Source organism: Homarus americanus, unplaced genomic scaffold, assembly GCF_018991925.1.
Source record: "Homarus americanus isolate GMGI-L3 unplaced genomic scaffold, GMGI_Hamer_2.0 scaffold51476, whole genome shotgun sequence".
NCBI lineage: Eukaryota > Metazoa > Arthropoda > Malacostraca > Decapoda > Nephropidae > Homarus > Homarus americanus.
In genome coordinates, this window is record NW_024736148.1 from 4743373 (window position 1) to 4768571 (window position 25199).

Sequence of the window (25199 nt, forward strand, 5' to 3'; positions counted from 1 at the left end):
CAACCCAACCAACCCTAGCCTACAACCCAACCAACCTTAGCCTAACTCAATCAAACTTATCCTGACTAAACCTAAGCAAACCTATCCTGACCTAACAGTTTAACATAACATAAATTAACCTATGTGGTGGGAGGGGGAGGGATAAGGAGTTGAGAGGAGGGAAAAGGAGGAGAAATAGTGGTGGTGTGGAACTGTGAGGGAGAGGGGTGATGATGAGGGAGGGGAGGGTGATGAGGGTGGGGGAGGGTGATGAGTGAGGGGGGGGGGATGATAAGGAGGGGGGGGTGATGAGGGAGGGGGGGTGATGATGAGGAGGGGGGAGGAGGGTGATGATGAGGGAGGGGGAGGGTGATGATGAGGAGGGTAGGGTGATGATGAGGGAGGGGGGAGTGGGTGATGATGAGGGAGGGGGGGACTGGGTGATGGTGAGGGAGGGGGGAAGAGTGGGGATGTTAAGGGAGGGAGAGGATCAATGGCAGCGTCCCTCCCTCTGGGCCACAGGTGTGTCGTGTGGTGCTCTCCCTCTCCTCCTCCTCGTCCTTCGACTAACGCCCCCGAACTCGTCGATGATCCTGTTAGTTGGTGGAGGATCATCATCGTTTGGAACAGGGAGGGACGACCAGCTACTACTGTTACTGGACCAACCAGGTGGCGGAGTACAGCCTCCTGTGGTCACTGAGCAGGAAAACATAGCTTGAACAACTGCCTCAACACAAACAACTTTCTCTCAGGAGGGAGGACAAGCCTTCCCACCCAAGATGTCATGTAGCTAACACGTGTGGGGAGGAAGGTGTGACAGCTTGGCACTCTGGATGTCCCAGCAAGCCGCTTCCACCGATAATAGCGGGCACATAAATACCTCGGCTTAAGAAATGGAAGCACTGGCAGGTCACTATCACCACTTGGTGTCTCATCACTGATTTTCCTTCGTTCGCAACATTAACTCGTTTAGAAGCCTAAGTACAGCACACAAGCCTACCTATACAGTGGATCAGTGTTGTTGTTATAATGTTATTACTGCGCTTCAACAACTAAGTCTTTAATCGCTTAATAAGACTAGTAATTACACTATTGCATCAACAATTAAAAATAATGATAAATACTCCATCAGTGAATACCGGTAGTGATGGTCACAGGAGTAACACGAACGCTTAGGTTTATCAGGGAACATCCGGAGTGATAACCGCAGAGTTGATGACCTACTGGACGTTGGTGTCGTTTGCTTAATATAACATTACACGTCCAGCACCCGGGTAGCGGGGTTTATAGCATACAGTAGTGGAGCAGGAAGTGGCCTGCTCACTTACGTAAATAATGACTGGTCTATACATAGATCAAAACCCACAGTGGTAGAGAATTCACTGTCAGTGATCAATCAGTCAGAGTACCCTCCTAATATCTGAGGGTTGGCGACCACAGTCCTCCATTCTAAACGTTCTCGGGCTGTTTTTACCAATCCTCAAAGGTTTTGTATCTTTCTGGGGACCCAGCTTTTAATTTCATTCACCTATCCCAATCTTTGCCTTGCCCTCAGTGTCAAGACCTGACTGAACTACTCATACTAGGCAAAATTGCACCTCAATCTTGCCATTAAGGTTGTTAAACTAACCTCCGTCTCCTCCTCATGTTTACACACAGACAAAGATTCAAGAGTGAATTAGGAGCGTAACTGACTGACTGCAAATGTGTAAAGTGCTGTGATGTTTACGACTGATCAGTAGAGCTGTTTGTTATTTACGTTGGTCTAAAGAAGTTCCATAGTGCTGTGTATGGCTGTTAAGCCGCTCTCTTCTCTCAAAGTACTTGATAGAGGTCTTGGCTTGGTTGTTACATAACACGACTAAGGTTTCAAGGTCCCGGGATGGAACCTCGGTGTGACGGTGGTGGGCAGGAAACCTTATACCTTCACGTTCCAAGTCCCGCCCACGTGTGTGTGTGCAGGTATCAGCTGGTTCGGACAGGTATACTCAGCCCCAGAATTGCGGTGATGTCGATTTTAGGATCACATAAATTTTATAGTTTCTGAGTTGAAGTTTATACGTTGTGAGTCATCGTGTCCCTCCCTCCCTCCCTCCCTCCCTCCAGCTGCTGTGTAGTGTGGTCTCTTCGTGGTTAACAGTGACCCCGGACAACACTAGATGATTGACCTGTCTAATTACCACCTATAGTCGTTAACACCATAGTAAGATAAACAACAGTGAGGAATTTTGTTATAGATTTGGGATAAATGATCAGGAATGTAGTTATCGTTCAGTATTTGGTTATCGTTGTCGTGGTAGAAAGAAATGTTTATTTAGGTGATATAGTTGATAACGATAGCGACGAAACATTTTTACTTTGTGATATATTTGAATCGATGTTAAGTCTACCTGATGACTTTATATTTAGTTCCGGCAACACTTGTTAATAATGATGGAAAATATTATCATGCCACGGCTTATTCTTTATACATGTAAACATTTACCGAGGGGATTAAATAGTATTATATCGAGTGTAAAGTCCATTATAACATGGCCCCTTCACCCCCACTCATGACGTCACTGTCTGTCTGTCTGTCTGTCTGTCTAAAAAGCGAGTCTGTCAGTCCCGTTATATCAATACATCATTACCATTATTACTACCATCATATCCCGTGTGTGTGTGTGTGTGTGAGAGAGAGAGAGAGAGAGAGAGAGGGTGGGTGGGTTCCTGCCTTATTACTACAGGGACTCAAACATTGTCCTAATCTGGGAATTTAAATAATGCTGATACACTTTTTTTTGTACCTTTGCCATTCATGAAGTAAATTAGAAATGAGTCTTTTGTTCCGTGTGTGTGTGTGTGATCTATTGTTCCTCCTCACCACCCCCCCTTATTTAGCTCTCATCCTCCTTCCCTCCATCCTCCCCCTTCCTCCCTTCTGCTTTGAGTGGCCATGTGATCTTCTCTCTTCTCCTCCATATTGCTCCCCTCACTCCTCTCTTATGTACCTTCTGTTCTCTCCCATCTCCATCCCCACCACCCTCTCTGCTCTTTCCTCACCCCTTGACATGTGTCTCTCTCTCTCTCTCTCTCCCCCATCCTCCCTCCTTCCTTCTTCCCTCTTCCCTCATATGAATCCCATTTTTAATCTATTCGTTTCTCTTCTCTTTTATCATTCCCCCCTCTTCCTTGCATCTCATACCCCCCCCCTTCTTCCCTCCTCCCTCATGTTGGGATACGCCATATTGATCTCCTGCTGCCCACATGGAATCAATATTTGTCAGGATTTGTCTCTCTACCTGCATGAGAGAGAGAGAGAGAGAGAGAGAGAGAGAGAGAGAGAGTATACATGCCTTGGTGTACGTATACATGTATGTTTATGTATACTGAGCATGTTACGTCTTTGGGTACATCAGTGAAATATTTCATTGGTGTGCTCCTTAATATGTGTAGATTACATACATGAATACATACATTAGGTGTATGTGTGTGTGAGTTACGCGTATTTACATGGTATCTTTACGGGTTGGGTCAGTGCTTGGGGGGGGGGGGGATAAATACACCACCCCGCTGCCAGACGTACGATCACCTTACTAACGCTGCTGTGATCTATGGAATGACTGTGGCGGAAGAACAACGTCACCAAGAATATTTTATGGGAGTTTCAGCCGCTGGGAAAGTTTACTGTGAATATTTTATCCTCGAGTTTCTGCCCACTGGAAAAATCATCATTGAATTTATTATTATTTTTTGATGTTATGGTAAATTCGTTTATAATTTGTCGTAAGAATTTTGTCCAATAGAAGATTAAGTTTTGAGGGGTAAACATTAATACATTTGAAAAGTCTTAAAGTTTAGTTGGATTTATATGGTATAGAAACTTGTCACTTGAATTATTGTTATTTTATTGTTTTATTTTATTGTATTTTATTCATTGTATTTATTTTTATTTTGTTATTTTTTTTTTGTCCATTAGAAACACCTTGTTATATTCCGTGTGGTGATTAGAGAGAGCCACTTACACTGGGAGAGACGCTGACCAAGAGCTGTTCTAACTCGTCCTCTGAGGCTTAATAATGAGTCTCTATTCATAGGTACAGACTCATTACTTATTGACCGACCCAGGTGAGGTAGGGAGAGGAACACACGAGGGAGGAGAGGTAGAGGAACACACGAAGGAGGAGAGGTAGAGGAACACACGAGGGAGGGGAAGGAGAGGTAGAGGAACACACGAGGGAGGAGATGAGTTAGGTAGAGGAACACACGAGGGAGGGAACGGTGGTGTAGGGGGTGCGGGAGGTGGTGAGAGAGGTACTCCTGCTGCCCCCCGCCTTACCTCACTACCACCAGTGAGGAGCTTCTTGCCCCGGAGGTGTGACGCGCCGTAGATAACATTTATTACCGGTAAATTTAACACAAACAGTGAAATTAACCAGAATCTCGACTATATATTATAATTTACAATAAAGTTAACACGACACTTTACAATCAGTTAAATACAAGAATTTTAGTACAATTAATTTATTATCAACTTGAATTGTGCTACATTTTTAACAACTGCAATTCGGTGTTACAATTAATTTAACGACAGTGATATTATTTATGTCAAGGGTTCAGTAAAGTAATGACTGAATTTAACTGAATTAAAATATAGAGTACAATGATTTTTAACAATATTACTTATAATAAACTTACCATCTAACTTAACATCAAGATCAATTTAACATCAGCAAAGTAAGGAAAATTATCCTCGTAATAACCAACATATTTAACATATTAACAGGTAACCAATTTAACATTAAGCGACAAATTTAACCTGTTAATAATCAGAACTTTTAACTTGTGTAGCCTCTCAACCGGTAATGCATGGTTGCGTCACTATACTGTAGTGGGTGACGCAATGCGCTAACACACTCTCTCTCTCTCTCTCTCTCTCTCTCTCTCCCTTTCATCTCTCACTACCTCGTCTCCTTCCCTCCTCTCTTTTCTTTCTTCCCTCCTTCCTCCACACCTCCTCTCTCTCCCCTCCTGCCCCTCTCTCTCCTCCTGCCTCCTTCTCTCTCCCCTCCTGCCTCCCTCTCATCTCCGTTCCTTTGTCTCTCCTCTCCCTCTTTCCATTCCTTCCCTTCCTCTCTCTCCAACTCCTCTCTTCCTCTCTCCTCTACTTCCAATTCCCGTAATTCTCTGATTCTTTCCTCTTCCTTTTCCTCCTGTTATTTCTTCTCTCTTTCTCTTTAATTCTCCTTCCTTCTTCTCTTCTCTTTCCTTTGCCTTGTTCTTCTTCCTTCCCCTTTAATTATTCTCCTCTTTGACTCCTTTCTTTATTCTTTTTCTTTTCATTTAACTCCCCCGTCTTCCTCATTGTTCACCCACCTACCTCTCCTCCTCCCCCAACCCCCTCTTCCACCCCCTCCTTCCCCTCATCTCTCCCTTCCCTTTATAATCTCGCCTCCAGAAACTCACTTTTGGATTATTTCTCGAAAGTTTCCAAATAAATTCAAAAGTTGGATAAAATTTGAATGATTAAACATGATATTAAGTCCCATTAGTACAGCACATTATATATTATTGTTTTACTACACAGTCAAGTAACGTGGTTGGCGCTGCACTGTGAATTTAGGTGGCCTTTACAGTTGGATGGATTGTCGGTGCCCCCTTAGTCGAACCAGCGATCCTTAGGTTAGAAGTTGTGCTTTGTACCCACTCAGCCAACGCCACAACCTTTACTAAATATAAATCTTGTTGAGTGAATATTCTTAACTTGTCTTTTGTAACCAATCTCATGAACCAGCCATTGTTATCGCGAGGGAGTTTACCTGAGCTGAACACAACAACAGGTAACCACAACCAACAACAATAACTACCACCTCAGTTACCCCAGACACGCAGAGACATACACCTGTGTCTCCCAATATCCACACCTGTAGGCGGTGATTAACCTAGTCATCGTGGGTCTCCTAGGTGGTAGTAACTCGGCGTCTTCCTGTGTATGATTCCCTACTGTAGTGACCCATGTGAGGTGAATAGGTGGAGTTCCAGTGGAGTTTTAATATTGTTGTACGTGTTTCTGAAGATGCTGTACAACCAACTGATGACTTAAACCACACACACACACACACACACACACACACACACACACACACACACACACACACACACACACACACACACACACACACACACACACACACACACACACACACACTGACTGTATTATGAGGGTATTTAAGTATGTTATTACACACAGGTAAATTTAATTACCTGTGTGTATGAAGCAAGTTTTACAACCATTGAGCCTGACAGTGGAGGAGGAGCAGAGAGTGACGTGGAGTGTCAGCTGTTGGTCTGTGTCTCGTTTTATTTTTAGGAGCTGGGGAGGTCCTCGAGTAGTGTGTGTGTGTGTGTGTGTGTGTGTGTGTGTTCGACTCGATTGCCATACTTGTGTTATACCAATCAAACTCTCTCTCTCTCTCTCTCCCCGTCTTGACTGTCAGAGGTAATCGCATGTGATGGATGATATTGTCTTTAATTCAGTTTAAACTCTCCTAAGGAATGTCGGGCATGCAGAGAGAGAGAGAGAGAGAGAGAGAGAGAGAGAGAGAGAGAGAGAGCAATTCGGCGTTAAACCGTATTATATAAGCACGTGGTTGCAAGGAATGAACACTAAAACACACACACATTGTTTACAAACAGAGCGTGACGTCATTAGTCAGCTGATCGACCTGCCACACATCTCACGGGAGACTTTGTGGCATCTGAGCTTTTCTCCCTTGACACCTCTTGACAGGACTGAGGGGGGGCTGAGGGAGGGGGGGGGGAAGGGAAGTGTGGAGACAGGGGGGAGGGAGGGGGGAGACTGGTGGAGGTAGGAGTTGGTTGAGGAGGGAGAAAAAGTGGTACAGTTTTTATGCCAGTTACGCCAGTTAATTAAGTGACTGGTTACTTGAGATGGTTAAAGGTATCGTGACAATAAAACTGACGTGTGGTAGATGACTGTTGAGTGGTGTAACTGATGAGGGAGCTGTTTATACACGTATGTTAAGGAATATATGATGATCTGAGTTTGTCTGTGTGTTCGTGTGGTCGTCTTTTTCACATCCATTGTCCCCTTCAATATTATTATACTCGAAAGGTTCTCTGGGTGATTACTGTGAGAGAGAGAGAGAGAGAGAGAGAGAGAGAGAGAGCATCATGGCAAGTATACTAAATGTTATGGATTTTTTTTTGGGGGGGGGGGCGTGTTGGGTTGCATCAGTCAGCTCTGTGAATGCAAAATCTTATTAACTGGCTAAGTAATTGGATGACTAATAACAAACCCACTTCATTTATACCTTTCACTCACACACAGCTTAGAGAAACAGTTTTAATTGTTTCAGTAGATGAAATACAAAGGAACTGTAAACTCATATATAATATTACAGCTTAAATTAATACAGCACCGCGATACAAAATACTGGTTGAGAATTAATCTGACGTCATTAGTATGGTGACACATTAATTTACGTCACACAATTTGCAACAGATATTAATTTACAACAAGCAAATTAACAATAGACTTTCGTTTACAACAGATAATTTACAGGACAATTCACAGTAGACATTCATTTACAACAAACAATTTACAATAGACCTTCATTTACAACAATAAATTTACAGCAGGTATTAATTTACAACAAACAATTTACAATACATTCATTTACAACAAACTATAAGACAAATTCATTTACAAAACTCAACTTAATTTACAAGACACAATAATTTACAACAGACAAACAGATACTGTACATGTTAGAGCTAAATATACTGCGGTCGGTGGTACGGTGTTTCAGCTGCCGAGGCTAAATGTTTACTTAACAATTTATTCAGTAAACACAACTTGATGTTTAAATGTTGACCGAAAGAAATCCCATGTATGGTGTACAATATTTATTTAACACTATTGAGAGAGAGAGAGTGTGTGTGTGTGTGTGTGTGTGTGTGTGTGTGTGTGTGTGTTGATGAGAGAGAGAGACGGACACAGATAGACAGACAGAGTTTCATATAACATTGATTCGTATTTCGGCCATTGCATGTCAGAAGGTGTCAGCAGACCTCACCAAGACAAATAGCTGACGAACACGAGGAGGTAAGTAAACCTTTGGGTGTCAAGTGCTTTCCTTTATTTTTTTTTTAAGTGACTCGTGGGGGGAAGTGGTCATTAAGAGACTTTACCTGAGTTATTGTTCCGGCAAGGGCAGGCGTAGAGAGAGAGAGAGAGAGAGAGAGAGAGAGAGAGAGAGAGAGAGGTCTGAAATCTCTCTCTCTCTCTCTCTCTCTCGTAGGATGGATGGAAGGAACAAAAGAAGGAGAGGGAGAACCACTACATTGAGACACTCTCCTCACGTCAATAAGAGTAAACACACTCCCCAACCCCCCCATACAAGACCTGGACCTACAACATCAAAGGGTATATGTGATCAATTTCCTCGTAGCTGGTGAGGTAGTCAGCTGTTGCGGGCCTCTTGTCTTTGTTCCCTGTAAGAATAATGTTGGGTGATGTCCCTTGGCTTTCACACACACACACACACACACACACACACACACACACACACACACACACACACGACTGAGGAAAGGTTTCAAACCACCTGAGACACTGATGGAGTTTTCACGTTAATAGTAAAGGAGGAAGTTTTTGTCTCCCTACCCCTCCCTCCCTCCCTCCCTCCCTCCCTCCCTCCTCTCTCCCTCCCCCCTCACATAAAAAGTGCGTAAGGGACACCTACCCATTTGTGAGTGAGGTAAAACTTCAGACCACAGTTTAAGTGATAGCGTAAAAAGGAAGAGTTTCAGGTAATGGTGCGAGAAGGGAGAGAGAGGAAAGGAGAAAAAAAACCCATTTCCCTTAACTCCCCCACGGACTCCCCCCCCCCAACTCTTCCCCCACACACCCCAACTCCTCCTCAACACCTCCAACCTCCCCACGGTCCAACCCTGCAACTTCCCCCATGCTTGTATTACCTGTGTGGCGGGGGTGGCGGTGTTGACGGCAGGTGTTAATTACTCTTACTACCTGTGTCACCGCTGCAGTAATAACACCTACTAAAGTACCTTACATGGTTTTCTTGGTGAACGATGCTGCATTGTTACCGAAATTATTGAAAACTGTTTTTTGTTTTATGGATACGTTTATAATATTGCAAATCAGTTCATAAGGCAGGTAGGTAGGCAATACTGGGGGTGGTAATTATTTTCAGTATAAAGGTATAGTTTGCCAGGTTAGATTATCGTTTCTCCAAGCGTCTGCAGTATTCGAAATGGTTCTTCAGGAGTCTGTAATATTTCAGTAACGTTTATAAGCGTTTAAAAAGTTTTACTAGGTATTTCCCGTAGAGGTGTGAGCAATATTGTCTTGTTGGTGTTTATAGTATTGGTATATATGGTTTGGCAATGTTGAAATGTTTTATTCTAGTTCTTTATGTTTCATTATTCATCTGCAGTATCGGTATCCCAAGCATTGCACTCTACATTATCGTCTTTTAGGTCATTCAGTCAGACAGCCAGTCAGTCAGTCGGTCAACCAGCCAGCCAGTTAGTCAATCAGTCAGTCAGTCAGTCGTCAGCCAGTCAAGATTGGTATTTCTCAACCTGACTGATGCGTCTAAACAGAGGAGATCAAGAATTACTCACCAGGTCCGTCAACAACTGGCATTCATAGAGCTGTGTGATGTAGTTACAGAAACATTATCAATCATATCAGAGTATCACCATTGTGTCGGCAGGAACCAGGGAGGTGGAGGTAGTCCGATCAGCCACCGCAACCCACACCTCAATGTTTACATGAATCAGCTGTTTATGAGGGGTGGGGGGAGGGTTTTGGTATGTCCGGTGTAATTCCTGACTAAACCCAAGCTCACCATGATAAAACCCGTTCGAATATTCTATTGAAATCGAACGCTTGATGAGAACAGCTGGTTTAAAATGGATTTACAAGGGTTTATACTGAAGTAGGTTTATGTGTGTGTGTGTGTTCGTGTTCAAACTCCAGTCAAAACCCGGATGGAATTTGTGGTCGTGCTGCAGCAAATCAAACAGCCGATAACCGTTCTTTAATAGGACCCAAATCGCTGTATTGTCGTGTTTGTGGTGTGTGTGAGTGTGTTTGTGGTGGAGAGGGAATGTGATGGTGGTGGTGAGAGTGTGTAGTTGTTGTGGTGTAAGGGAACGATATTGTGTGGTGAAGGTGTAGTGTGATGATGGCGGTGATGTAGTGAGGGTAGTGTTATATTACTGTAGTGTGGTGGTGGTGAATGGGGATGGTGGTAGTGTGTTGGTGATATGGGACAGAAGTGGGAATGTGTTGGTGGTGAGGGAGAGTTTGGTGGTGGTGTAATGGTGGTGAGAAAATTTGCTGGTGGGGAGGTGATGGTAATGAAGAAATATAGTGGTGGTGGTGCTCTTGTGATAGTTGTAGTGGCTGCTGTGGTGATGTGGTGACGACAGCAGTAGTATTAATGTGAGTGTCGTGGTTTGGTTGTGATGACCTGTGGTGTAATGGTCAACACGCTCGTCTCATAAGTGAATGGTCCCGGGTTCGATATTCAGAGAGGGCGAAACTTTGGGCCGGTTTCTGTACGCCATTTCTCTGTCTACCCAGCAGTAATTGCGAACCTTGATGTTATTGATTTGGAGATAGTGTTCGGAGCTAGCCAGTGCAGTTGGTGAGTTGTCCGGTCTCATTGAATTATTCCTTGACACTGATTCATACAGCTCGTTAACTCAGGGTGTGGTTGTTGTGTTGGCGACAGCTTCTACACCTTAAACAAGCTCACGCCTGAGGTGGCCTTGGTCCGGTCAGCCTCCAACGCAAGGGGCAACCATTATTATTATTATCTTTGTAGTAGTGTGAGTGTGGTGGTTATGTGGTAGTATTGTGTGGTAGTGGTGGCGTTTATGTGGTGATAGTGTGTGGTGATCGTTTGTTGTGATGGTGGTGGTAAGGATATTGTATGTGGTGATAGTGCGATGATGGTTGTGTGGTGGTGATGGTTGTGTGGTGGTGATGGTGCGTGGTGGTGATGGTGCGTGGTGGTGATGGTGTGTGGTGGTAATGGTGTGTGGTGGTGATGGTGTGTGGGGGCGGCGGCAGCATCTCTCGTCCTCCCTAACACATAACCTTTTCACCGAGGCATCATCTCTGTGGGCCGGACAAAAGTCTCTCTCTCAGCCGCCGTCACGGAACAACATCAGGTTCTGGACGTTATTCTCCTCCCGAGTTTTGAGATCCTTCCCTGAAGACGTAGATAATAGTACATCAAGTGGTTTTTGGGCGTTGAAGGCAGTCGCTGATTGGCTGCCTTTTTACAAGACGGAGGTGGTGATTGGGTGGCTCTTTGACCCGCCCTGGAGCCGACAGTGTGTGGGGGAAACCACTTATTGCTCCCCCAGGACCTGCCAACAGACCCCGAGACCTGCCAACAGGTAATGGTAGACCCCAGGACCTGCCAACAGACCCCAAGACCTGCCAACACGTAATGGTAGACCCCAGGACCTGCCAACAGACCCCAGACCGCCAACACGTAATGACCCCAGACCCCTAACAGACCCCAAGACTGCAACACGTAATGGTAGGACCTAGATCCGCAACACGTAATGGTAGACCCCAAGACCTGCCAACACGTAATGGTAGACCCCAAGACCTGCCAACACATAATAGTAGACCCCAGGACCTGCCAACACGTAAGGTAGACCCCGGGACCTGCCAACACTTGCGGGTAGACATCAGGACCTGCCAACGTATGGTATTTCATATAGTGTGTGTGTAGGGGGCATTACACTCTTGAACATCTGATATACTGTCCACACTTGTACCTGTTATAATTATACTCCCTCGTATATCTTCTCTTAGACGCACAGGTACAGGTAAGAGTGAATCGTGTACCGGTAATGGCTGACCGCACACCTGTCATATATCTTAACACCTCTATCTTAGCACACACACCAGTATAACCAGTATACACATCACCTGTCAACAACCTCCGAGAGACAATTCATCGCCCATTACCTGAGACCATCAGAGACTTGATCGAGCATCGTAAACCTTCACCTGAGGAGTGTAATTAACGTGCAGGTAATGGTAGTGTGGAGGTGTGTGGTCTTAAGTGGTATAATGTTCCTCGGAGGCTGGTGGGCGGGGCTCATGAATGGCTACCTGACAACACCTTAATTGATGCCTCTACTGTGTGTGTGTGTGTGTGTGTGTGTGTGTGTAAATAATAGGGGTGAAGAATTCGCCATTTACAATTATAAGTGAGTTTTACAATTTATTATTAACAATCATAAATGGGTTTTGGAATTAGATCATAATAATATTTCCCCCCTCCCCACCCCCTCTCGCTCTCCTCCCCTTCTCCCTCTCCACCCTCCCCTTCCCTCCCAATCTCCCTCCCCTCCCCCAGTCCGTCTCCAGGTGTTCAGTTTCCTCCATTTATAACGGGTACAGTTGCTGAGGTGTGTTGTGAGATGTGGCACCACCGCCCACCAGACAGTAGCCAATGACGTTCTACTTGGTAATCTATATGAAAACTTTAAAACCATACAGGAAATACACACAGTCACAGATAGAGGGAGGAAGAGGACTATTTATTTAGCATCCTTGAGTTTGTTTACTATAGCGAGGATAGCTATGGCCATTCTGCTTGTTTTACCACGATATAAACAAACAGTGGTGCCACATCTCACACAATGCGCCACATACTGTACCCGTTATAAATGCAGGCAACTGTTTATTCAACTACCGCTACGTGTGTCATAAATATGGATATGCAATTTACGACTTACAATTTACGATCATCTTAAGTGGTTTTTTTGTGTCACACTCAGGAAAGCATTGTTCTTCCTTTCACCTGTACTGATGTGAGGGGGGACAGTTGGCGCTCACGCAGTAATGTTTCCCTTTGTTAACACTGTACATAAAACACCTGGCTTTATTTACAACGTTTTTTATTTTATCTTATAGCTGTTTTTACTTCCTGGTTAATCTAAATGAATCATTATCAGTTTTATGTTTCTACGAGTTACAACATTACATTTACTCTGACACCATTAAAATGTTCAAGTATTTTATGATTTCATGCCTCGTGTGACGTCATCAGACACTTGATGCAGGAGTTAGTGTTATGTAGTGAAACATATAAAAGGTGAACTAATATCATTAACCTCTGACTCGATACCTGTACGTGTTAATTAGTTATACTATGCAGGTGTTTGTATATATATTTAGTGTCAGAATTAATATGTAGAAAAGAAGTAATTGATATTGTGTTAAGTTAATATAAACAGTGAAGCCAAGCCACCCAACCACCCACCCAACCACCTTACCACCCAGCCACCCACCCAGCTTCGTCTGTCCTAGTAATAACAGACAAGACACTAATTGTGACAGATTAATTAGTTACCAGTCATTTAAACTCTGACTTGATTAATCACGCGAGTCAGGTGTGTTGTTTGTTGTTGTTGTTGTTGGGTTGTGATGCATGACCTCGTTACGTACTTTGACAATTAATGGTTGGGCATTACCTTAAACAGATGGCTGACGGGGAGGAGTTATGATGTGGCCCGCCTTGTTTTAATTACTTTTAATGAGTCGGAATATACGATTGATTGCGTTCATTTGGGGGAATTTTCTTTTTTTTTCTTTTTTTTTGTATTTGTTGATATTAGATGAGTGTGTGTGTGTGTGTGTGTGTGTGTGTGTGTGTGTGTGTGTGTGTGTGTGTACAGGGATTGAGAGTGTAGGGTACATTTCAGCCTATGTAAACTGATCAATATTTATGGGCTGGAAAATGGTTACGTAAATGGACAGAAAAAACAATAATTTTTACTGGATGGAAACTTCTCTTACCTGTGGCACCTTAATGACTCTTACCTGTAGCACCTTAATGACTCTTACCTGTGGCAATTAATGACTCTTACCTGTAGCACCTTAATGACTCTTACCTGTGGCAATTAATGACTCTTACCTGTAGCACCTTAATGACTCTTACCTGTGACACCTTAATGACTCTTAACCCAGGCACCTTGATGACTCTTACCCAGGCACCCTGATGACCCCACCGGTAAGTAACCATGACTCTTACCTGTGGCACCTAAATGACTCTTACCTGTAAAAACTTTAATGACTCTACCTGTGGCACCCAATGACTCTACCTGTGGCACCTAATGACTCTCACCTGTGGCACCTTAATGACTCTTACCCAGGCACCAATGACTCTACCCTGCACCCAATGACTCTTACCCAGGTAACTTGATTGTTCTTACCCAGGCACCTGATGACTCTACCTGTGGCACCTTCTCTTGATGACTCTGCAACACCGTGGCACTCTAAATGACTCCACCTGGTAAAAATCTAATGACTCTTACCTGTGCACCTTAATGACTCTTACCAGTAACCCACCATTCTACCTGTGGCACCCAATTCTTTACCTGTGGACACCTTAATGACCACCCGGTAGCATCTTATGACCTACCTGTAGCACTTTAATAAATTTTACCTGTAACACTTTTAATGACTCACCCAGCACCCTAAGGACTCCGCCCAAAGACCTTAATGACTCACCCGTTGCACTCTTAATGCCCACCAGCAATTTTAATGACTTTTACCTGTAAATATTCAAATGACTTTTTTCCTGTAGCACTTTAATGACTCACCTGTAGCACCTTAATAACTTACCTGTAAAAATCTTCAATGACTCACCCAGAAAATTTTATAATGAGACTCTACCTGCAGCACTTTAATAAACTCTTACCTTGCAGTAATTTAATGACTCAATCAGAAAGAATTCCCAAGGACCTTGCCTGTAGCACCTAATGACCTCACCTGTTAGGTAATTCTTAATGCCCTCACCTGTAAAAACAATTTTAATGACTTTTACCTGTGCACTCAATGACTCACTCAAAATTTTAAACACGACTCTTACCTGTATACCCTTAATGACTCACCTGTAGCTTTTTAATGCCTCACCTGTAGCACCATAATGCCTCACCTGTAGCACCATTATGACCACACAGTAGCAATTGATAACTATCACCAGTTAAGTTGCAGACAACACACTGCGGTTCGGCACAGCAGTAACGTCCGGCCCAAACAAATATCACGGAGGTAAGCTGCTGGCGAGGGCCAGTGGATGTGCGCCAGCGTTACCACCATCCGCCCACACACCCACCCACCTCCGCCCACCACGGATCACTCCTCTAAATCACCCGAGTCACAACACGCCTCTAACACCTCCCTAACTGAAAACTGTCGGCCATTATTAATTGTTTAAGATATGTAAAAAGCTGGCGACCATTTTTTTTTTATAATTGATAAAAATGACGGGTCTCTCTCTCTCTCTCTCTCAGTTAACTGCTGCGGCTGAAACAAGACATAAGAGAAGCAAAATGAGGTGTGTGTGTGTGTGTGTGTGTGTGTGTGTGTGTGTGTGTGTGTGTGTGTGTGTTACATTATTCTTGACCTTCCTCCTTCACTCACACAATACAGGACGGTTCCTCCTGTCACTGTGGGCCCACGCCACCACGCCTGTACATTTTGACGCCACCCAGCCCGTATTGGCTTCGGACGCCAAATTAATGCCCGTATTGTTTCTGACGCCACCACGCCCGTATTACCTGGACGCCCACGCCTGTAATATTCCGGATGCCCCACGCCCATTACCCCTATATTGTACACCCACGCCCGCAGTATTACCCGGACGCCACCCACGCTCGTATTATTCCGGACGCCACCCACGCCTGTATTGACGCCACCCACGCCCGTAGTTACCGGACGCCACCACTTCGCATTGACGTTACCCACGCCCGTATTACCCGACGCCACCCACGCTCTGTATTAGCCCCACGCCACCCACGCCTGTGGCTGGCTTCTACGCCACCCACGCCCGTATTACCTCATGCCACCGTCTCACGCCACCATCAGATCACGCCACCTACGCCCCGTATCACCTCGCTGCGTCTCATACCAGTCTTAGTACAGGTGTAGCAGTGAAGCGAAGATGTTTGCTTATTATCGAAGCTGACCATTTGGGGGTGAGTCATTCGTCACGGTGTTTACAAAATCGACCGTGAAATCGGTCCATATGGAAGTAAGTTGGTCTATAGAAAAACTTACCCTTGAATCAATGCAACTGTAAGCTATTTACGCAGAAAGAAAGAAAGAAAGAAAGAAAGAAAGAAAGAAAGAAAGAAAGAAAGAAAAGAAATCCAGTAAATTGTACGAATGAAATAAATAATCTAAGTATCTTATAAGGTAAGTACAGCCATCAATGCCAACCCCTCGCCAGCAGCAACACTGTATTAGGTGTGGACCAGTGAAGGCAGGTAAGTCTTAGTCTGCTGATTACGTGTAGGTCAACAATGATACAACCTAATACGAGCAAGAGATAGGTAGTGTGTGTGTGTGTGTGTGTGTGTGTGTGTGTGTGTGTGTGTGTGTGTGTGTGTGTGTGTGTGTACTGTTTATGGATCTCTAGGTTTACTTATACAGTTATCTATTCACTCACTGCCTCACGTAACATGGGACTTGTGTGTAGGTGAGAGTATGTAGGTGGGCGTAGGGATGTGGGAGTGTATGGGAATGTATGGCGGAGGTGTGGGGGTATAGGGCGTGAGGTGTGTGGGAGTATATGGGCGTGAGGGTGTGGGGGTATATGGGCGGTGTGTGGGGGTTTATGGGCGGGGGTATATGGGCGAGGTGTGTGGGGTATATGGGCGTGAGGTGTGGGGTATATGGGCGTGATGGGGCATGGCGAGGTGTGAGGGTATATATGAGCGAGGTGTGTGGGAGATATGCGGGTGTGTAAACATTTGACGTGCGGGTGTGCTGGCCGGTATGTGTAAGGCGGGGGAAGGATGGCTGTGGGTGTAATAGTGAACAAAGAGCTTAGACAATACAGGCCGTTGTCGGCGTAAGAACAGTATTGACTCTCATTTTAACGCGTGTTAGGCTGGATCAACTGTTTTATGCAATATACGTTCCAGTAATATTAACGTAAATAATATATATTTTTAACTTACAAACATAAACATTTACGGAAACACCTTTAATTATTTTTTATGTTGTGACGTCATGATTTACAAAACACAGTAGCGTACATTTGCACCTTTATTTATTGTTTTCATTGTAAACATTAATGTTGAGTGAAGGTCACGTTTACTAGAGATTAATAAAATACTATTATTCGTTGTAAAACATTTAAGGAACTGGGGTCACCAGGGCCAGTGGAGGAACAGAGTACTGAATTAACACTAAGCCTCTTTTTTCTTCTTATAGTATTACAATGATTATATCAGTCTTTCCGGCACTGTACCACCCACTTCGCCTCCTTAGTTCTATAAATTACACCTATTCGCTGTAGCCGTAGACTTAGGGCATCCCGGACGTGTACTAGTGAGTGTCGCTTCCATGGAGTCTAGTCGTTTAAAAATGATAATGTTGACGAATTAATATCACTACGTATAAATATTAATAAATCAGTAATCTTGAATTGGCATCTTTTATAATGAACTAAATACTTATATAAGTGGAAACCACATAACGGACTTTATCTTGGAACTGTTAAATAGGAGTTTTATATCTAACGTACCTAAGATATAACGGACCTTCATCTCTTTATAATCTATTAGATGCTGCTGTACAGTTGGTATCTTGAGCTCATCTGTAATGTGCCAAGAAGTAAGAGGTCTATGCACTGTACTCAACCCTGGGGTGGTGGTGGTGTCATTCTCGTGTCACTAAACTAATCATATATAAATCCAGGTAACAGTAAGGTAAATAACACTTGATATTAGTTTAATAATTAACTCAACAAAAAATTAGCTCATTGATTAATTTTAATTTGAGGGTTTAATTTGTTTTACTCCAGGTTTGCAATTGATGCAAAGATTCAACACCTACTACAAGGCTGTCATTGTAAAAATTACGCATTAACTCCGTAATATAAGTCACATAAGTCACGATAGCTTGTGTGTTTGGTGGATATGTTTGTTTTAGTTTTAGGAGACGGTGTGTGTGTGTGTGTCCTTCCAATCACTGCCCTCGTGACATAACCACCACAACATAATACCTCTGCATATGAAGGGAAGAAAGCCCTCACTATCTCACTTCACAAAGATTTCCTTCCATATACTCTGTCTCTAAACCTCCTCTCCCTCCTCTATCTCCATCCTCTCCTCTCCTCCCCTCCTCCCCCCTCCCTTTGATAATAGTCACGGTGACACGTAATTTGGGGTCGGATTAAGTCACAAGGCTCAATAATCACCACAGATCATGGGTTTAGTCTCCTCTAATAACACTTTGACGCAGTTCTGAAAATAAGTTTCTGTCACCTGGTTTGTGGGAAATAGTGGTCTCAGCACGTATATGATTTTGGCGGTCGGTATTATTTTGTTAGCCGTTCATTATTATTATTATTATTGTTATTATTATTTTTATATTTCATTATTATTATTATTATTATTATTATTATTATTATTATTATTATTGTTTTTATTATTATTATTATTATTTTTATTATCATCATCATCATCATTATTGTTGCTGTTCTTTAAGTGTTGCACCCAGCTTCTGTAACTAGTTTAAGCTCAGTTGGAGAGCAGGATGGCTTCATTGTATGTTTCTATGGCAGCATTAACCGCTTTAGTGAGATGTGTAGTCCTGTTAAAGACGACCAAGACGAAAAAGAAACGATTGTAGCATCCAAGCGTTGTTTGTTTACAAAAGTGACACAAATATTTTAAGAGTCAAATGAAATTCCTGTCTTGATGTATTCTTATTTTTTTTATTTACTATGACATTTTTGCTCGAGTTTTGTTATTAAAATACACTTTTTATAGTTTTTTACATTTTAACACTAATAAGAAAAAACAAGGAGTTCGCAGCTTAAGTCACACAGTACATAATGAAAAACGCTAAGTCACCGATGTCGTGTGTGCGCTTAGTTGAGAGCGAGAAGACGAGGTAAAACAAACACAGGGACAGACGCCACCCCTTTATCTTGACGCAAATCCTAACTATTAGTACAACTTAAATATCTCGTGTGTAAATGGAGTGGATGATTGTGTTTGTTATATGAGTGTATTGCAGTGACTAATTTATGCTCACACTATGTCCGGGTTGTATCTCTTAGTATCAGATTAGATCGAGCCATTTAGGACCAGTATAGAGATTTACATAGTGAGATACTTTGTGAAAATTAACTACTAATAGCTTGTAAATTACTATAAACACTTATGTCTGTCTCTCTGTTTGTCTATTTTCTGTTGGACTTAATTATGCATGACTGTGTATTTGTTGGAATTAATGGCGTTATTCTTTTGGACTTTATTGTGTCTTTCTTTTTTACTTTATTGCAGCTTTCTGTTGGACTTTATTGCGTCATTTTGTTGGACAATACTACATCTTTCTCTTGGACAATACTACATCTTTTTCCAACTTACGGGCGCAGTCCTGGTGCAGGTCGGCGTGTTTTCACCCAGCAAGAAAGACGTAGCTGATGGCCGCCTGGAGCTTGGCCTGGCCGTCTGTGTGGTGAAAAAGGACCTCGCGGGTGTATCATCATTGGGGAGTGGTAACTTATGGCCATTGACAGGGTCTTTCATCGCGGGGCCAGCAGGTACACAGTGGGTGGGAGCTTCGTTTCAAACCCGTCTGAGCAAGTTGATGATGATGCCATTATCATTTGCAACAAAAACTATAGACGGGCCGGGAGTATATTAACCCTGCTGGGGCTCCACCAACACTGTCTTAAACTTGTGGAAACTTTACACGTGGCAGTTTGGTCCCGTCCCCACCCGCGGCGAGATCAAGTCTGTCGTCATCTTAAAGCTTTAGGACTGTACCGATAATATATATATATATATATATATATATATATATATATATATATATATATATAAAGGGAAGAAGAAAGCAATTTCAGGGTGAGTGCAGACTGGGTCTGTACTCACTTGAAGATGTGAATTACACGAAAGCGTTTTGGGAACTTTGTGTTTTCTTTTCTTCCTTAGAAAGACATATATATATATATATATATATATATATATATATATATATATATATATATATATATATATATATATATGTATATATATATATATATACGAAAGTTTTATTACTGACTAAAGACTTCAACAATAGACACGTTTCATCAACAATCTGTTTTGTTCATTTTGAATTTACAAACAAAACATTTCCAGCATAAAGCCTGAGCGAGCGATGAAAGATACTGCACTGTACCTGCAGCTGGGAGGATGAAAAAGCTTCGCAGTTTTTCGTCAAGGTAACTGTGGTGCCAGATTAAACATTCATTCATCACATAAACATGCCAACGTTTTGTGCTGTTGTCCGTCATGGCCATTCACCCGTTTAGTATAAACCTGCAATTCACTCGCAATAATTGATAATTATTAATTGTAATTTTCCCAGCGATTTTATCATTCCGCCTCGTTGTTTGGAGTCCACGTGAAATATTAATCTTCTCTGTAAAACTAAATATTCGCGGAAATTTTTATCTGCGGGTTATTATCACCGTCAACCAGGTTTGGCACTATTAAAGGCTCACACGCTGACTCTACCTGGTAAATAACTACAGCTGCAGCACAAACCAACATTTACTCAGACATAAATATTACAGTGAGACTTTATCCTAACACCGTCTCTTAGTACAGGTTAGGTGACAACATTACTAGTACAGGTTAGGTGACAACATTACAGTATTAGTACAGGTTACGAGACAACGTTACTAGTACAGGTTACGAGACAACATTACTAGTACAGGTTACGAGATAACACTACTAGTACAGGTTACGAGACAACGTTACTAGTACAGGTTACGAGACAACATTACTAGTACAGGTTACGAGACAACGTTACTAGTACAGGTTACGAGACAACATTACCACAGGCTGAGTGGTGTTGACTGTATGTATGTTCTCACAGTTAAAGGTGACTGGTGGATGACTGTTGAATGTTAGACAGTCAATTGATTAAAGTCTATATGTATTAAAAATTATTAGACCGTAATGAACTGTTTATAATGCTGAGTGTAAACTATTAATAGATAATGTATTCAGAAGTATGATTTAGTTATATATTACAGGTGTGTTAATTCCCACCAGGTGACAGTGAAACCTCGATATAACGGACTTTCATCTCTATATAGTGCGTTAGATGTAAGTTTCATATGTTATCGGACCCTTCATATAACGGACTTTCATCTCTATATAGTTCGTTAGATGTAGGTTTCATATGTTAACGGACCCTTGATATAACGGACTTTCATCTCTATATAGTTCGTTAGATGTAAGTTTCATATGTTAACGGACCCTTGATATAACGGACTTTCATCTCTATATAGTTCGTTAGATGTTTTCATATGTTAACGGACCCTTGATATAACGGACTTTCATCTCTATATAGTTCGTTAGATGTAAGTTTCATATGTTAACGGACCCTTGATATAACGGACTTTCATCTCTATATAGTTCGTTAGATGTAAGTTTCATATCTTAACGAACCCTTGATATAACGGACTTTCATCTCTATATAGTTCGTTAGATGTAAGTTTCATATCTTAACGGACCCTTGATATAACGGACTTTATCTCTATATAGTTCGTTAGATGTAAGTTTCATATGTTAACGGACCCTTGATATAACGGACTTTCATCTCTATATAGTTCGTTAGATGGGGCTTTCACTGTAGCGTCACTTACACATGGTATTAGTGCTCCCTTAACCTATAGCCGGGAGGAGGGATGAAGAGGAAGGGGAGGGAGGGAAGAGGGTGGAGGAAGGGAAGGAAGAGGATGGAGGAAGAGAGAAGGGAGGGAAGGAAGAGGATGGATGAAGGGAAGGAAGAGGATGGAGGAAGAGAGAAAGGAGGGAGGAAAGAGGATGGAGGCAGGGAAGGAAGAGGATGGAGGAAGAGAGAAGGAAGGGAGGAAAGAGGATGGAGGCAGGGGAAGGGAAGAGGATGGAGGGAAGAGAGAGAAGGGAAGGGAGGAAAGAGGGGTGGAGGCAGGGAAGGAAGAGGATGGAGGGGAAGAGAGAGGAAGGGGAGGTAAGAGGGGTGGAGGCAGGGAAGGAGAGGATGGAGGAAAGAGAGAAGGAGAGGAGGGAAGAGGGAGGAAAGAAGGGAGGAGGGAAGAGGATGGAGGGAAGAGAGAGAAGGAAGGGAGGAAGGGAGAGAGGATGGAGGGAAGGGAGGGAAGAGGATGGAGGGAAAGAGATGGAGGAAGGAGGGGGAAGGGAAGAGGATGGATGAAGGGAAGGAAGACACACACAGGTATGAATATTTCCTTATATTTAATGATCTTTATTTTTTTTCCAGGCGTGACCAACAGCCGCCAGTTTGAATGCAGAGTAAAGTACACGATTTATTATTCTCTCTCCCAAGACGTTATAAAAAGACAAAATATGGATGGATTCTCAAATTATTTCGACCTGATATTTTTTTCAATTTTAGAGATGTTTAAGAACGGATTTCACTCACTCACTGCTACTCACTCACTCACCACTCACTCACTCACCACTCACTCACTCACACATTGGCTCTGTCCACTAATCACCCATTCACTCACTCATAGGCCCGTACGTTAAGGTAGAATAATTTATATATATGTGTGTGTGTGTGTGTGTGTGTGTGTGTGTGTGTGTGTGTGTAGTGTGTTATAAACCCTGGCTTTGTAACTATACTATAACACCGTAAATAATTGGGTTTAAATTATTTTCGTCAATCCTATCACAGGTTTATTGCTTCCAGGTGCGAATGTACAGTATATATATATCAGACCAGGTAGGTGTCGGCTCTCTCTCTCCATCCTTTTCCTTATTTTTTCTCGTATTTTTTCTTCTCTTCTACTCTTCCTCATCCTTTTTCTTCCTCTTCCTCCTTTCTTCCTCTTCCTCCTCCCTCCTCTACTTCCCTCCCTCCTCCTCCTCTGTTATTCTTCCTTTATTTCCTCCACCTCTTCTTCTCCCTCCTCCTCTGCTCTTCTTCCACTTCCTCCACCTCCTGTTCTTCTTCCACTTCCTCCTCCACTTCTCCACCTCCTCCTCCTCCTCCTCCTCCTCCTCCTCCTCCTCCTCCTGAACAAACAGACCTCCACACACTCAACAAAAAGAAGTCATTGTCGAAAAGTAAACAGTTAATTAAAACGTAATGGCTTTTGTGATATTATTAAATAATTTTAATGACACAGGTGAGTAATTAGGCATTGGTACGATAATGTTATCCTATTAATTACCCTGTGTTATGTACTGGTAATTATACTGGTTTAAAAGTGTGTGTGTGTGTGTGTGTGTGTGTGTGTGTGTGTGTGTGTGTGTGTGTGTGTGTGTGTGTGTGTGTGTTTTAGGCATAATTTTTTCGTAATTCCTTGGGTTTTATTTTTAGCGGTTTTTTTCATGTTTTGTTGTTTTATGTTTTAACTAGATTATGATTACGGAGTTTTTTTTTAAAGTATATCAGGGTTTAAGTTTAGTTTACCAGGTTTATTAATTTGTTTTTGTTTTCAGTGTACTTGGTTTATAATTTTGGTTTTTAATGATTACTTCATTTATATTACCTAATCTAACATAACGTATTCTAACAACCTTACTTTATCTGATCTAACCTAACCTAACCTTACCTTACTTAACCTTACTTTGCCTTACCTAACCTAACCTTACCTTACTTAACCTTACTTTGCCTTACCTAACCTTACTTAACCAATTATAACCTTACCAAATCTAACCTAACTTGGTCTAATCTAACCTAACCTTACCCTACCTTTCCTAACCTAACCTAACCTAACCAAAAGCGTTGTTAAGTCCTCTCGAGTCTTCATGTGGATTAGTGTATCCGTCCTGAAGTATGTCGTCAGTTAATTCCCCTCCCCCCCCCCTCCCATCCCCACGTTACTGTCTTCACCCACATGGAGGTCAGTTATAGGAGTGATAGGTAGGTAGAGAAGGTGCCGAAAATAGCCCCGAGGAGTACACCCCTTCCCCCTCCCCCTTCCCCTTTCCTCCCTCCCTCTCTCCCTCCCTCCTTCTCCCCCTCCCTCTCCCTCCTCTCCTCCCTCTTCCCTCCCCAGTGAGACAGTGTACGTACTTCCTGTGTCCTGTACCCAGAATGTACCTGTACTTTCCAAACCAGTATTTTTTTTATGCTTCCCAGGTAAGTGTACACTGCCATAGTCTTTAGCCTTTATCCCCTGCTTCCCAAATTAGTGAGACAGGACCAACCAGCCTCTAGTCAAGCCAGGTAGAGGAGTCATTAATTAACCTGTGCTACTTTTTCCAGGTAATTTACGGATTGAATATATAACTAATGCCACCTGTAATTTCCCCCACTATTGATGTTAAAGTAATTGGACGGTAGTTTGAGGTTAGTGATGTGTTTCCTTACCTTGTATTTAAGAATGATAACTTAGCCGTTGTGTTATTACAGTAATGGTAAGTTATGTTTTCAGTTCACAGTCGCCACATTTTTTTTTTTTGCCCTGTGGATTAATCTTTGTATTGAGCTTAAATAACATACAGTGTTTCTTAAAGCGTAATGAATATATTTATATATAACTGTGTCTTAACGGCGGTATTTACTTCACGTTGACATTGTTAATATAGATGATAGTTAAGAATAAGTATGATGTTATATTCCTCGGCCCCTATATTGTCGGGTCGTCTCACAGGACTAATGATCTTAAGAGACATACAGACACCCTCCCTCCCCCTCTCTCCCCCTCCCCTCCTCCTCTCTCCCCCTCCCCTTCCCCCTCCCCTTCCCCCTACACTATAGCCTAATAGTACTTGTGCTTTATTGTGTTGGAGAGAATTCACTGTATATTGTTAGGTGTCGATGGCGGAGGCGCTTGTCCTCAGCACGTGTGTGTGTGTGTGTGTGTGTGTGTGTGTGTGTGTGTGTGTGTGTGTGTGTGTGTGTGTGTGTGTGTGTGTGTGTGTGTGTGTGTGTGTGTGTGTGTGTGTGTTCCCTTAAGATCGGGATCATAGCCAGATATGCTAGCAGAAGGTGGCCCAGTAGGGGGTGAGGCAGATAAGGGAGGTGCCGACAGGTCTCACAGTCCAGTAAATCATGAGAGAAGTTAACGGTAATTTTAATAGTCTTCAAAGGTGTGAGACTCTCGGCAGGTGGAGCAGACACGTTTTTCTTGAGGGAACGGAACGCGTTAAGTTAATTGTGGTTTTACTCCCAGGTGAAT